The sequence below is a fragment of the Thermobia domestica genome, chromosome 7, assembly GCF_964235325.1.
Source record: "Thermobia domestica chromosome 7, izTheDome1.hap1.1, whole genome shotgun sequence".
NCBI classification, from domain to species: Eukaryota; Metazoa; Arthropoda; class Insecta; order Zygentoma; family Lepismatidae; genus Thermobia; species Thermobia domestica.
Window position 1 is genome coordinate 268,473,233 of NC_137460.1, and position 16,058 is coordinate 268,489,290.

Sequence of the window (16,058 nt, forward strand, 5' to 3'; positions counted from 1 at the left end):
CTTGTGCGACCAGTTATTCATTCAGGACTTCGTCTTTTTTATAATAGTTTGTGTTATTTACTAAAGTATGAAAAATCGTTGAAACACGTGTATTGAAAATGTGAAATCCAAATACCTCCATCCTTAAGGGTTTGGAGAGATTGCGAATCTTTTCCTTTCTTCTAATTTCCAAAAATCCTTCTTTACCCTACATACCTTACATGACAAATCTTATCTACTGTCCGAATTCCAAGTTTCTAGTTTCAGCGGTTTGGCTTGTGCGACCAGTTATTCATTCAGAACTTCGTCTTTTATATAATAGTTTGTGTTATTTACTAAAGTATGAAAAAACGTGTAAACACGTGTATTCAAAATGTGAAATCCAAATACCAAATTTCAAGTCTCCATCCTTAAGTGTTCGGAGAGATGGCGACTCCTTTCCTTTCTTCTAATTTCCAAGAAATCATTCTTTACCCTACATACCTTACATGACAAATCTTATCTACTGTCCGAATTCCAAGTTTCTAGTTTCAGCGGTTTGGCTTGTGCGACCAGTTATTCATTCAGAACTTCGTCTTTTATATAATAGTTAGTGTTATTTACTAAAGTATGAAAAAACGTTGAAACACGCGTATTCAAAATGTGAAATCCAAATACCTCCATCCTTAAGGGTTCGAAGAGATGGCGACTCCTTTCCTTTCTTCTAATTTCCAAGAAATCATTCTTTACCCTACATACCTTACATGACAAATCTTATCTACTGTCCGAATTCCATGTTTCTAGTTTCAGCGGTTTGGCTTGTGCGACCAGTTATTCATTCAGGACTTCGTCTTTTATATAATAGTTTGTGTTATCTAATAAAGTATGAAAAAACGTTGAAACACGTGTATTCAAAATGTGAAATCCAAATACCTCCATCCTTAAGGGATTCGGAGAGATGGCGACTCCTTTTCTTTCTTCTAATTTCCAAGAAATCATTCTTTACCCTACATACCTTACATGTCAAATTTTATCTACTGTCCGAATTCCAAGTTTCTAGTTTCAGCGGTTTGGCTTGTGCGACCAGTTATTCATTCAGAACTTCGTCTTTTATATAATAGTTTGTGTTATTTACTAAAGTATGAAAAAACGTGTAAACACGTGTATTCAAAATGTGAAATCCAAATACTTAATTTCAAGTCTCCATCCTTAAGTGTTCGGAGAGATGGCGACTCCTTTCCTTTTTTCTAATTTCCAAGAAATCATTCTTTACCCTACATACCTTACATGACAAATCTTATCTACTGTCCGAATTCCAAGTTTCTAGTTTCAGCGGTTTGGCTTGTGCGACCAGTTATTCATTCAGGACTTCGTCTTTTATATAATAGTTTCTGTTATTTACTAAAGTATGAAAAAACGTTGAACACGTGTATTCAAAATGTGAAATCCAAATACCTCCATCCTTAAGGGTTCGGAGAGATGGCGACTCCTTTCCTTTCTTCTAATTTCCAAGAAATCCTTCTTTACCCTACATACCTTACATGACAAATCTTATCTACTGTCCGAATTCCAAGTTTGTACTTTCAGAGTTTTGGCTTGTGCGACCAGTTATTCATTCAGAACTTCGTCTTTTATATAATAGTTTGTGTTATTTACTAAAGTATGAAAAAACGTGAAACACGTGTATTCAAAATGTGAAATCCAAATACCACATCTCAAGTCTCCATCCTGAAGGGTTCGGAGAGATGGCGACTCCTTTCCTTTCTTCTAATTTCCAAGAAATCCTTCTTTACCCTACATTCCTTACATGACAAATCTTATCTAATGCCCGAATTCCAAGTTTCTAGTTTCAGCGGTTTGGCTTGTGCGACCAGTTATTCATTCAGGACTTCGTCTTTTTTATAATAGTTTGTGTTATTTACTAGAGTATGAAAAATCGTTGAAACACGTGTATTCAAAATGTGAAATCCAAATACCTCCATCCTTAAGAGTTCGGAGAGATGGCGAATCCTTTCCTTTCTTCTAATTTCCAAAAATCCTTCTATACCCTACATATCTTACATGACAAATCTTATCTACTGTCCGAATTCCAAGTTTCTAGTTTCAGCGGTTTGGCTTGTGCGACCAGTTATTCATTCAGAACTTCGTCTTTTATATAATAGTTTGTGTTATTTACTAAAGTATGAAAAAACGTGTAAACACGTGTATTCAAAATGTGAAATCCAAATACCAAATTTCAAGTCTCCATCCTTAAGTGTTCGGAGAGATGGCGACTCCTTTCCTTTCTTCTAATTTCCAAGAAATCATTCTTTACCCTACATACCTTACATGACAAATCTTATCTACTGTCCGAATTCCAAGTTTCTAGTTTCAGCGGTTTGGCTTGTGCGACCAGTTATTCATTCAGAACTTCGCCTTTTATATAATAGTTTGTGTTATTTACTAAAGTATGAAAAAACGTTGAAACACGTGTATTCAAAATGTGAAATCCAAATACCAAATTTCAAGGCTCCATCCTTAAGGGTTCGGAGAGATGACGACTCCTTTCCTTTCTTCTAATTTCCAAGAAATCCTTCTTTACCCTACATACCATACATGACAAATCTTATCTACTGTCCGAATTCCAAGTTTCTAGTTTCAGCGGTTTGGCTTGTGCGGCCAGTTATTCATTCAGAACTTCGTCTTTTATATAATAGTTTGTGTTATTTACTAAAGTATGAAAAAACGTTGAAACACGTGTATTCAAAATGTGAAATCCAAATACCAAATTTCAAGTCTCCATCCTTAAGGGTTCGGAGAAATGGCGACTCCTTTCCTTTTTTCTAATTTCCAAGAAATCCTTCTTTACCCTACATACCTTACATGACAAATCTTATCTACTGTCCGAATTCCAAGTTTCTAGTTTCAGCGGTTTGGTTTGTGCGACCAGTTATTCATTCAGGACTTCGTCTTTTATATAATAGTTTGTGTTATTTACTAAAGTATGAAAAAACGTTGAACACGTGTATAAAAAATGTGAAATCCAAATACCTCCATCCTTAAGGGTTCGGAGAGATGGCGACTCCTTTCCTTTCTTCTAATTTCCAAGAAATCCTTCTTTACCCTACATACCTTACATGACAAATCTTATCTACTGTCCGAATTCCAAGTTTGTACTTTCAGAGTTTTGGCTTGTGCGACCAGTTATTCATTCAGAACTTCGTCTTTTATATAATAGTTTGTGTTATTTACTAAAGTATGAAAAAACGTGAAACACGTGTATTCAAAATGTGAAATCCAAATACAACATCTCAAGTCTCCAATCTGAAGGGTTCGGAGAGATGGCGACTCCTTTCCTTTCTTCAAATTTCCAAGAAATCCTTCTTTATCCTACATTCCTTACATGACAAATCTTATCTACTGCCCGAATTCCAAGTTTCTAGTTTCAGCGGTTTGGCTTGTGCGACCAATTATTCATTCAGGACTTCGTCTTTTTTATAATAGTTTGTGTTATTTACTAAAGTATGAAAAATCGTTGAAACACGTGTATTCAAAATGTGAAATCCAAATACCTCCATCCTTAAGGGTTCGGAGAGATGAAGAATCCTTTCCTTTCTTCTAATTTCCAAAAATCCTTCTTTACCCTACATACCTTACATGACAAATCTTATCTACTGTCCGAATTCCAAGTTTCTAGTTTCAGCGGTTTGGCTTGTGCGACCAGTTATTCATTCAGAACTTCGTCTTTTATATAATAGTTTGTGTTATTTACTAAAGTATGAAAAAACGTGTAAACACGTGTAATCAAAATGTGAAATCCAAATACCAAATTTCAAGTCTCCATCCTTAAGTGTTCGGAGAGATGGCGACTCCTTTCCTTTCTTCTAATTTCCAAGAAATCATTCTTTACCCTACATACCTTACATGACAAATCTTATCTATTGTCCGAATTCCAAGTTTCTAGTTTCAGCGGTTTAGCTTGTGCGACCAGTTATTCATTCAGAACTTCGTCTTTTATATAATAGTTAGTGTTATTTACTAAAGTATGAAAAAACGTTGAAACACGTGTATTCAAAATGTGAAATCCAAATACCTCCATCCTTAAGGGTTCGAAGAGATGGCGACTCCTTTCCTTTCTTCTAATTTCCAAGAAATCATTCTTTACCCTACATACCTTACATGACAAATCTTATCTACTGTCCGAATTCCAAGTTTCTAGTTTCAGCGGTTTGGCTTGTGCGACCAGTTATTCATTCAGGACTTAGTCTTTTATATAATAGTTTGTGTTATTTACTAAAGTATGAAAAAACGTTGAACACGTGTATTCAAAATGTGAAATCCAAATACCTCCATCCTTAAGGGTTCGGAGAGATGGCGACTTCTTTCCTTTCTTCTAATTTCCAAGAAATCCTTCTTTACCCTACATACCTTACATGACAAATCTTATCTACTGTCCGAATTCCAAGTTTGTACTTTCAGAGTTTTGGCTTCTGCGACCAGTTATTCATTCAGAACTTCGTCTTTTATATAATAGTTTGTGTTATTTACTAAAGTATGAAAAAACGTGAAACACGTGTATTCAAAATGTGAAATCCAAATACCACATCTCAAGTCTCCATCCTGAAGGGTTCGGAGAAATGGCGACTCCTTTCCTTTCTTCTAATTTCCAAGAAATCCTTCTTTACCCTACATTCCTTACATGACAAATCTTATCTACTGCCCGAATTCCAAGTTTCTAGTTTCAGCGGTTTGGCTTGTGCGACCAGTTATTCATTCAGGACTTCGTCTTTTTTATAATAGTTTGTGTTATTTACTAAAGTATGAAAAATCGTTGAAACACGTGTATTCAAAATGTGAAATCCAAATACCTCCATCCTTAAGGGTTCGGAGAGATTGCGAATCCTTTCCTTTCTTCTAATTTCCAAAAATCCTTCTTTACCCTACATACCTTACATGACAAATCTTATCTACTGTCCGAATTCCAAGTTTCTAGTTTCAGCGGTTTGGCTTGTGCGACCAGTTATTCATTCAGAACTTCGTCTTTTATATAATAGTTTGTGTTATTTACTAAAGTATGAAAAAACGTGTAAACACGTGTATTCAAAATGTGAAATCCAAATACCAAATTTCAAGTCTCCATCCTTAAGTGTTCGGAGAGATGGCGACTCCTTTCCTTTCTTGTAATTTCCAAGAAATCATTCTTTACCCTACATACCTTACATGACAAATCTTATCTACTGTCCGAATTCCAAGTTTCTAGTTTCAGCGGTTTGGCTTGTGCGACCAGTTATTCATTCAGAACTTCGTCTTTTATATAATAGTTAGTGTTATTTACTAAAGTATGAAAAAACGTTGAAACACGCGTATTCAAAATGTGAAATCCAAATACCTCCATCCTTAAGGGTTCGAAGAGATGGCGACTCCTTTCCTTTCTTCTAATTTCCAAGAAATCATTCTTTACCCTACATACCTTACATGACAAATCTTATCTACTGTCCGAATTCCATGTTTCTAGTTTCAGCGGTTTGGCTTGTGCGACCAGTTATTCATTCAGGACTTCGTCTTTTATATAATAGTTTGTGTTATCTACTAAAGTATGAAAAAACGTTGAAACACGTGTATTCAAAATGTGAAATCCAAATACCTCCATCCTTAAGGGATTCGGAGAGATGGCGACTCCTTTCCTTTCTTCTAATTTCCAAGAAATCATTCGTTACCCTACATACCTTACATGTCAAATTTTATCTACTGTCCGAATTCCAAGTTTCTAGTTTCAGCGGTTTGGCTTGTGCGACCAGTTATTCATTCAGAACTTCGTCTTTTATATAATAGTTTGTGTTATTTACTAAAGTATGAAAAAACGTGTAAACACGTGTATTCAAAATGTGAAATCCAAATACTTAATTTCAAGTCTCCATCCTTAAGGGTTCGGAGAGATGACGACTCCTTTCCTTTCTTCTAATTTCCAAGAAATCCTTCTTTACCCTACATACCATACATGACAAATCTTATCTACTGTCCGAATTCCAAGTTTCTAGTTTCAGCGGTTTGGCTTGTGCGGCCAGTTATTCATTCAGAACTTCGTCTTTTATATAATAGTTTGTGTTATTTACTAAAGTATGAAAAAACGTTGAAACACGTGTATTCAAAATGTGAAATCCAAATACCAAATTTCAAGTCTCCATCCTTAAGGGTTCGGAGAAATGGCGACTCCTTTCCTTTTTTCTAATTTCCAAGAAATCCTTCTTTACCCTACATACCTTACATGACAAATCTTATCTACTGTCCGAATTCCAAGTTTCTAGTTTCAGCGGTTTGGTTTGTGCGACCAGTTATTCATTCAGGACTTCGTCTTTTATATAATAGTTTGTGTTATTTACTAAAGTATGAAAAAACGTTGAACACGTGTATAAAAAATGTGAAATCCAAATACCTCCATCCTTAAGGGTTCGGAGAGATGGCGACTCCTTTCCTTTCTTCTAATTTCCAAGAAATCCTTCTTTACCCTACATACCTTACATGACAAATCTTATCTACTGTCCGAATTCCAAGTTTGTACTTTCAGAGTTTTGGCTTGTGCGACCAGTTATTCATTCAGAACTTCGTCTTTTATATAATAGTTTGTGTTATTTACTAAAGTATGAAAAAACGTGAAACACGTGTATTCAAAATGTGAAATCCAAATACAACATCTCAAGTCTCCAATCTGAAGGGTTCGGAGAGATGGCGACTCCTTTCCTTTCTTCAAATTTCCAAGAAATCCTTCTTTATCCTACATTCCTTACATGACAAATCTTATCTACTGCCCGAATTCCAAGTTTCTAGTTTCAGCGGTTTGGCTTGTGCGACCAATTATTCATTCAGGACTTCGTCTTTTTTATAATAGTTTGTGTTATTTACTAAAGTATGAAAAATCGTTGAAACACGTGTATTCAAAATGTGAAATCCAAATACCTCCATCCTTAAGGGTTCGGAGAGATGAAGAATCCTTTCCTTTCTTCTAATTTCCAAAAATCCTTCTTTACCCTACATACCTTACATGACAAATCTTATCTACTGTCCGAATTCCAAGTTTCTAGTTTCAGCGGTTTGGCTTGTGCGACCAGTTATTCATTCAGAACTTCGTCTTTTATATAATAGTTTGTGTTATTTACTAAAATATGAAAAAACGTGTAAACACGTGTAATCAAAATGTGAAATCCAAATACCAAATTTCAAGTCTCCATCCTTAAGTGTTCGGAGAGATGGCGACTCCTTTCCTTTCTTCTAATTTCCAAGAAATCATTCTTTACCCTACATACCTTACATGACAAATCTTATCTATTGTCCGAATTCCAAGTTTCTAGTTTCAGCGGTTTGGCTTGTGCGACCAGTTATTCATTCAGAACTTCGTCTTTTATATAATAGTTAGTGTTATTTACTAAAGTATGAAAAAACGTTGAAACACGTGTATTCAAAATGTGAAATCCAAATACCTCCATCCTTAAGGGTTCGAAGAGATGGCGACTCCTTTCCTTTCTTCTAATTTCCAAGAAATCATTCTTTACCCTACATACCTTACATGACAAATCTTATCTACTGTCCGAATTCCAAGTTTCTAGTTTCAGCGGTTTGGCTTGTGCGACCAGTTATTCATTCAGGACTTCGTCTTTTATATAATAGTTTGTGTTATTTACTAAAGTATGAAAAAACGTTGAACACGTGTATTCAAAATGTGAAATCCAAATACCTCCATCCTTAAGGGTTCGGAGAGATGGCGACTTCTTTCCTTTCTTCTAATTTCCAAGAAATCCTTCTTTACCCTACATACCTTACATGACAAATCTTATCTACTGTCCGAATTCCAAGTTTGTACTTTCAGAGTTTTGGCTTCTGCGACCAGTTATTCATTCAGAACTTCGTCTTTTATATAATAGTTTGTGTTATTTACTAAAGTATGAAAAAACGTGAAACACGTGTATTCAAAATGTGAAATCCAAATACCACATCTCAAGTCTCCATCCTGAAGGGTTCGGAGAGATGGCGACTCCTTTCCTTTCTTCTAATTTCCAAGAAATCCTTCTTTACCCTACATTCCTTACATGACAAATCTTATCTACTGCCCGAATTCCAAGTTTCTAGTTTCAGCGGTTTGGCTTGTGCGACCAGTTATTCATTCAGGACTTCGTCTTTTTTATAATAGTTTGTGTTATTTACTAAAGTATGAAAAATCGTTGAAACACGTGTATTGAAGATGTGAAATCCAAATACCTCCATCCTTAAGGGTTCGGAGAGATTGCGAATCCTTTCCTTTCTTCTAATTTCCAAAAATCCTTCTTTACCCTACATACCTTACATGACAAATCTTATCTACTGTCCGAATTCCAAGTTTCTAGTTTCAGCGGTTTGGCTTGTGCGACCAGTTATTCATTCAGAACTTCGTCTTTTATATAATAGTTTGTGTTATTTACTAAAGTATGAAAAAACGTGTAAACACGTGTATTCAAAATGTGAAATCCAAATACCAAATTTCAAGTCTCCATCCTTAAGTGTTCGGAGAGATGGCGACTCCTTTCCTTTCTTCTAATTTCCAAGAAATCATTCTTTACCCTACATACCTTACATGACAAATCTTATCTACTGTCCGAATTCCAAGTTTCTAGTTTCAGCGGTTTGGCTTGTGCGACCAGTTATTCATTCAGAACTTCGTCTTTTATATAATAGTTAGTGTTATTTACTAAAGTATGAAAAAACGTTGAAACACGCGTATTCAAAATGTGAAATCCAAATACCTCCATCCTTAAGGGTTCGAAGAGATGGCGACTCCTTTCCTTTCTTCTAATTTCCAAGAAATCATTCTTTACCCTACATACCTTACATGACAAATCTTATCTACTGTCCGAATTCCATGTTTCTAGTTTCAGCGGTTTGGCTTGTGCGACCAGTTATTCATTCAGGACTTCGTCTTTTATATAATAGTTTGTGTTATCTACTAAAGTATGAAAAAACGTTGAAACACGTGTATTCAAAATGTGAAATCCAAATACCTCCATACTTAAGGGATTCGGAGAGATGGCGACTCCTTTCCTTTCTTCTAATTTCCAAGAAATCCTTCTTTACCCTACATACCTTACATGTCAAATTTTATCTACTGTCCGAATTCCAAGTTTCTAGTTTCAGCGGTTTGGCTTGTGCGACCAGTTATTCATTCAGAACTTCGTCTTTTATATAATAGTTAGTGTTATTTACTAAAGTATGAAAAAACGTGTAAACACGTGTATTCAAAATGTGAAATCCAAATACTTAATTTCAAGTCTCCATCCTTAAGTGTTCGGAGAGATGGCGACTCCTTTCCTTTTTTCTAATTTCCAAGAAATCATTCTTTACCCTACATACCTTACATGACAAATCTTATCTACTGTCCGAATTCCAAGTTTCTAGTTTCAGCGGTTTGGCTTGTGCGACCAGTTATTCATTCAGGACTTCGTCTTTTATATAATAGTTTCTGTTATTTACTAAAGTATGAAAAAACGTTGAACACGTGTATTCAAAATGTGAAATCCAAATACCTCCATCCTTAAGGGTTCGGAGAGATGGCGACTCCTTTCCTTTCTTCTAATTTCCAAGAAATCCTTCTTTACCCTACATACCTTACATGACAAATCTTATCTACTGTCCGAATTCCAAGTTTGTACTTTCAGAGTTTTGGCTTGTGCGACCAGTTATTCATTCAGAACTTCGTTTTTTATATAATAGTTTGTGTTATTTACTAAAGTATGAAAAAACGTGAAACACGTGTATTCAAAATGTGAAATCCAAATACCACATCTCAAGTCTCCATCCTGAAGGGTTCGGAGAGATGGCGACTCCTTTCCTTTCTTCTAATTTCCAAGAAATCCTTCTTTACCCTACATTCCTTACATGACAAATCTTATCTAATGCCCGAATTCCAAGTTTCTAGTTTCAGCGGTTTGGCTTGTGCGACCAGTTATTCATTCAGGACTTCGTCTTTTTTATAATAGTTTGTGTTATTTACTAGAGTATGAAAAATCGTTGAAACACGTGTATTCAAAATGTGAAATCCAAATACCTCCATCCTTAAGAGTTCGGAGAGATGGCGAATCCTTTCCTTTCTTCTAATTTCCAAGAAATCATTCTTTACCCTACATACCTTACATGACAAATCTTATCTACTGTCCGAATTCCAAGTTTCTAGTTTCAGCGGTTTGGCTTGTGCGACCAGTTATTCATTCAGGACTTCGTCTTTCATATAATAGTTTGTGTTGTCTACTAAAGTATGAAAAAACGTTGAAACACGTGTATTCAAAATGTGAAATCCGAATACCTCCATCCTTAAGGGATTCGGAGAGATGGCGACTCCTTTCGTTTCTTCTAATTTCCAAGAAATCATTCTTTACCCTACATACCTTACATGACAAATCTTATCTACTGTCCGAATTCCAAGTTTCTAGTTTCAAGGGTTTGGCTTGTGCGACCAGTTATTCATTCAGAACTTCGTCTTTTATATAATAGTTAGTGTTATTTACTAAAGTATGAAAAAACTTTGAAACACGTGTATTCAAAATGTGAAATCCAATACCTCCATCCTTAAGGGTTCGAAGAGATGGCGATTCCTTTCCTTTCTTCTAATTTCCAAGAAATCATTCTTTACCCTACATACCTTACATGACAAATCTTATCTACTGTCCGAATTCCAAGTTTCTAGTTTCAGCGGTTTGGCTTGTGCGACCAGTTATTCATTCAGGACTTCGTCTTTTATATAATAGTTTGTGTTATTTACTAAAGTATGAAAAAACGTTGAACACGTGTATTCAAAATGTGAAATCCAAATACCTCCATCCTTATGGTATTCGGAGAGATGGCGACTCCTTTCCTTTCTTCTAATTTCCAAGAAATCCTTCTTTACCCTACATTCCTTACATGACAAATCTTATCTACTGCCCGAATTCCAAGTTTCTAGTTTCAGCGGTTTGGCTTGTGCGACCAGTTATTCATTCAGGACTTCTTCTTTTTTATAATAGTTTGTGTTATTTACTAAAGTATGAAAAATCGTTGAAACACGTGTATTCAAAATGTGAAATCCAAATACCTCCATCCTTAAGGGTTCGGAGAGATGGCGAATCCTTTCCTTTCTTCTAATTTCCAAAAATCCTTCTTTACCCTACATACCTTACATGACAAATCTTATCTACTGTCCGAATTCCAAGTTTCTAGTTTCAGCGGTTTGGCTTGTGCGACCAGTTATTCATTCAGAACTTCGTCTTTTATATAATAGTTTGTGTTATTTACTAAAGTATGAAAAAACGTGTAAACACGTGTATTCAAAATGTGAAATCCAAATACCAAATTTCAAGTCTCCATCCTTAAGTGTTCGGAGAGATGGCGACTCCTTTCCTTTCTTCTAATTTCCAAGAAATCATTCTTTACCCTACATACCTTACATGACAAATCTTATCTACTGTTCGAATTCCAAGTTTCTAGTTTCAGCGGTTTGGCTTGTGCGACCAGTTATTCATTCAGGACTTCGTCTTTTATATAATAGTTTGTGTTATTTACTAAAGTATGAAAAAACGTTGAACACGTGTATTCAAAATGTGAAATCCAAATATTTCCATCCTTAAGGGTTCGGAGAGATGGCGACTCCTTTCCTTTCTTCTAATTTCCAAGAAATCCTTCTTTACCCTACATACCTTACATGACAAATCTTATCTAATGTCCGAATTCCAAGTTTGTACTTTCAGAGTTTTGGCTTGTGCGACCAGTTATTCATTCAGAACTTCGTCTTTTATATAATAGTTTGTGTTATTTACTAAAGTATGAAAAAACGTGAAACACGTGTATTCAAAATGTGAAATCCAAATACCACATCTCAAGTCTCCATCCTGAAGGGTTCGGAGAGATGGCGACTTCTTTTCCTTTCTTCTAATTTCCAAGAAATCCTTCTTTACCCTACATTCCTTACATGACAAATCTTATCTACTGCCCGAATTCCAAGTTTCTAGTTTCAGCGGTTTGGCTTGTGCGACCAGTTATTCATTCAGGACTTCGTCTTTTTTATAATAGTTTGTGTTATTTACTAAAGTATGAAAAATCGTTGAAACACGTGTATTCAAAATGTGAAATCCAAATACCTCCATCCTTAAGGGTTCGGAGAGATGGCGAATCCTTTCCTTTCTTCTAATTTCCAAAAATCCTTCTTTACCCTACATACCTTACATGACAAATCTTATCTACTGTCCGAATTCCAAGTTTCTAGTTTCAGCGGTTTGTCTTGTGCGACCAGTTATTCATTCAGAACTTCGTCTTTTATATAATAGTTTGTGTTATTTACTAAAGTATGAAAAAACGTGTAAACACGTGTATTCAAAATGTGAATTCCAAATACCAAATTTCAAGTCTCCATCCTTAAGTGTTCGGAGAGATGGCGACTCCTTTCCTTTCTTCTAATTTCCAAGAAATCATTCTTTACCCTACATACCTTACATGACAAATCTTATCTACTGTCCGAATTCCAAGTTTCTAGTTTCAGCGGTTTGGCTTGTGCGACCAGTTATTCATTCAGTACTTCGTCTTTTATATAATAGTTAGTGTTATTTACTAAAGTATGAAAAAACGTTGAAACACGTGTATTCAAAATGTGAAACCCAAATACCTCCATCCTTAAGGGTTCGAAGAGATGGCGACTCCTTTCCTTTCTTCTAATTTCCAAGAAATCATTCTTTACCCTACATACCTTACATGACAAATCTTATCTACTGTCCGAATTCCAAGTTTCTAGTTTAAGCGGTTTGGCTTGTGCGACCAGTTATTCATTCAGTACTTCGTCTTTTATATAATAGTTTGTGTTGTCTACTAAAGTATGAAAAAACGTTGAAACACGTGTATTCAAAATGTGAAATCCAAATACCTCCATCCTTAAGGGATTCGGAGAGATGGCGACTCCTTTCCTTTCTTCTAATTTCCAAGAAATCATCCTTAACTTTACATACCTTACATGACAAATCTTATATACTGTCCGAATTCCAAGTTTCTAGTTTCAGCGGTTTGGCTTGTGCGACCAGTTATTCATTCAGAACTTCGTCTTTTATATAATAGTTTGTGTTATTTACTAAAGTATGAAAAATCGTTGAAACACGTATATTCAAAATGTGAAATCCAAATACCAAATTTCAAGTCTCCATCCTTAAGTGTTCGGAGAGATGGTGACTCCTTTCCTTTCTTCTAATTTCCAAGAAATCATTCTTTACCCTACATACCTTACATGACAAATCTTATCTACTGTCCGAATTCCAAGTTTCTAGCTCCAGCGGTTTGGCTTGTGCGACCAGTTATTCATTCAGAACTTCGTCTTTTATATAATAGTTTGTGTTATTTACTAAAGTATGAAAAAACGTTGAAACACGTGTATTCAAAATGTGAAATCCAAATACCAAATTTCAAGGCTCCATCCTTAAGGGTTCGGAGAGATGGCGACTCCTTTCCTTTCTTCTAATTTCCAAGAAATCCTTCTTTACCCTACATACCATACATGAAAATCTTATCTACTGTCCGAATTCCAAGTTTCTAGTTTCAGCGGTTTGGCTTGTGCGGCCAGTTATTCATTCAGAACTTCGTCTTTTATATAATAGTTTGTGTTATTTACTAAAGTATGAAAAAACGTTGAAACACGTGTATTCAAAATGTGAAATCCAAATACCAAATTTCAAGTCTCCAACTTTAAGTTTTCGGAGAGATGGCGACTCCTTTCCTTTCTTCTAATTTCCAAGAAATCCTTCTTTACCCTACATACCTTACATGACAAATCTTATCTACTGTCCGAATTCCAAGTTTCTAGTTTCAGCGGTTTGGCTTGTGCGACCAGTTATTCATTCAGAACTTCGTCTTCTATATAATAGTTTATGTTATTTACTAAAGTATGAAAAAACGTTGAAACACGTGTATTCAAAATCTGAAATCCAAATACCACATTTCAAGTCTCCATCCTGAAGGGTTCGGAGAGATGGTGACTCCTTTCCTTTCTTCTAATTTCCAAGAAATCCTTCTTTACCCTACATACCTTACATGACAGATCTTATCTACTGTCCGAATTCCAAGTTTCTAGTTTCAGCGGTTTGGCTTGTGCGACCAGTTATTCATTCAGGACTTCGTCTTTTATATAATAGTTTGTGTTATTTACTAAAGTATGAAAAAACGTTGAAACACGTGTATTCAAAATGTAAAATCCAAATACCGATTTTCAAGTCTCCATCCTGAAGGGTTCGGAGAGATGGCGACTCCTTTCCTTTCTTCTAATTTCCAAGAAATCCTTCTTTACCCTACATACCTTACATGACAAATCTTATCAACTGTCCGAATTCCAAGTTTCTACTTTCAGAGTTTTGGCTTGTGCGACCAGTTATTCATTCAGGACTTCGTCTTTTATATAATAGTTTGTGTTATTTACTAAAGTATGAAAAAACGTTGAAACACGTGTATTCAAAATGTGGAATCCAAATACCAAATTTCAAAACTCCATCCTTAAATTTTCGGAGAGATGGCGACTCCTTTCCTTTCTTCTAATTTCCAAGAAATCCTTCTTTACCCTACATACCTTACATGACAAATCTTATCTACTGTCAAAATTCCAAGTTTCTAGTTTCAGCGGTTTGGCTTGTGCGACCAGTTATTCATTCAGGACTTCGTCTTTTATATAATAGTTTGTGTTATTTACTAAAGTATGAAAAAACGTTGAACACGTGTATTCAAAATGTGAAATCCAAATACCTCCATCCTTAAGGGTTCGGAGAGATGGCGACTCCTTTCCTTTCTTCTAATTTCCAAGAAATCCTTCTTTACCCTACATACCTTACATGACAAATCTTATCTACTGTCCGAATTCCAAGTTTCTAGTTTCAGCGGTTTGGCTTGTGCGACCAGTTATTCATTCAGGACTTCGTCTTTTATATAATAGTTTGTGTTATTTACTAAAGTATGAAAAAACGTTGAACACGTGTATTCAAAATGTGAAATCCAAATACCTCCATCCTTAAGGGTTCGGAGAGATGGCGACTCCTTTCCTTTCTTCTAATTTCCAAGAAATCATTCTTTACCCTACATACCTTACATGACAAATCTTATCTACTGTCCGAATTCCAAGTTTGTACTTTCAGAGTTTTGGCTTGTGCGACCAGTTATTCATTCAGAACTTCGTCTTTTATATAATAGTTTGTGTTATGTACTAAAGTATGAAAAAACGTGAAACACGTGTATTCAAAATGTGAAATCCAAATACCACATTTCAAGTCTCCATCCTGAAGGGTTCGGAGAGATGGCGACTCCTTTCCTTTCTTCTAATTTCCAAGAAATCCTTCTTTACCCTACATACCTTACATGACAAATCTTATCTACTGCCCGAATTCCAAGTTTCTAGTTTCAGCGGTTTGGCTTGTGCGACCAGTTATTCATTCAGGACTTCGTCTTTTATATAATAGTTTGCGTTATTTACTAAAGTATGAAAAATCGTTGAAACACGTGTATTCAAAATGTGAAATCCAAATACCTCCATCCTTAAGGGTTCGGAGAGATGGCGACTCCTTTCCTTTCTTCTAATTTCCAAGAAATCATTCTTTACCCTACATACCTTACATGACAAATCTTATCTACTGTCCGAATTCCAAGTTTCTAGTTTCAGCGGTTTGGCTTGTGCGACCAGTTATTCATTCAGAACTTCGTCTTTTATATAATAGTTTGTGTTATTTACTAAAGTATGAAAAAACGTTGAAACACGTGTATTCAAAATGTGAAATCCAAATACCAAATTTCAAGTCTCCATCCTTAAGTGTTCGGAGAGATGGCGACTCCTTTCCTCTCTTCTAACTTCCAAGAAATCCTTCTTTACCCTACATACCTTACACGACAAATCTTATCTACTGTCCGAATTCCAAGTTTCTAGTTTCAGCGGTTTGGCTTGTGCGACCAGTTATTCATTCAGAACTTCGTCTTTTATATAATAGTTTGTGTTATTTACTAAAGTATGAAAAAACGTTTAAATACGTGTATTCAAAATGTGAAATCCAAATACGTCCATCCTTAAGGGATCAGAGAGATGGCGACTACTTTCCTTTCTTCTAATTTCCAAGAAA